This window comes from Propithecus coquereli, unplaced genomic scaffold (genome assembly GCF_000956105.1).
Source record: "Propithecus coquereli isolate 6110/MARCELLA unplaced genomic scaffold, Pcoq_1.0 Scaffold942, whole genome shotgun sequence".
Lineage (NCBI taxonomy): Eukaryota > Metazoa > Chordata > Mammalia > Primates > Indriidae > Propithecus > Propithecus coquereli.
The window spans coordinates 40,906-41,408 of record NW_012155752.1 but is presented as its reverse complement, the minus strand read 5'-3'; the positions used below and the strand labels follow the sequence as shown (position 1 = coordinate 41,408).

Sequence of the window (503 nt, the reverse complement as noted above, 5' to 3'; positions counted from 1 at the left end):
ATTTCAGCTTTCTCCCCTTAAAAACATTGGGTTGGTAACTCTCACCTTCAACCTTTTTTCAGCTCCTGTTATTATTTTTTGTTCTTCTGGTTCTAAGTCTGTTGCTAAAATATTGCCTGATGCTAAAATGTTTTCTCTTAACCGTTTACAAAAGCAATGTTTTCCTCCAATATAACTTAATCCTATACTCTTGACTTTTCTTGGCGTGACTAAATTATTTCATATGGTCACAAGACGTTTCATGCTGTTGCTGGGTGTCATGTGTCCCCCATCAAGGTACTAGCTTTTCTTATTCACTGTCCTCTATAGTGTCATGTACACTCAGACCCTGGACACACTCTTGCTGTGTCTGATTAATTCAAGGACCCTTTTCAGCACGTTTAGCTCCAAAGTTGTCTAAATGGCTTTCCCATAAAAAAATAGACAAACAAGAAAAAAAACAATCTCATTACTGAACGTTTTTCTTTACCTTTTGGGTATTTGGCCAAAAAAAAAAAAAAAAA

General features: G+C 35.8%; 1 pseudogene; it reads right to left on the bottom strand.

Moving 5' to 3' along the window:
* LOC105826935 overlaps positions 1–503 on the bottom strand; it is a 39,044-nt pseudogene that overhangs the window by 3,452 nt on the left and 35,089 nt on the right.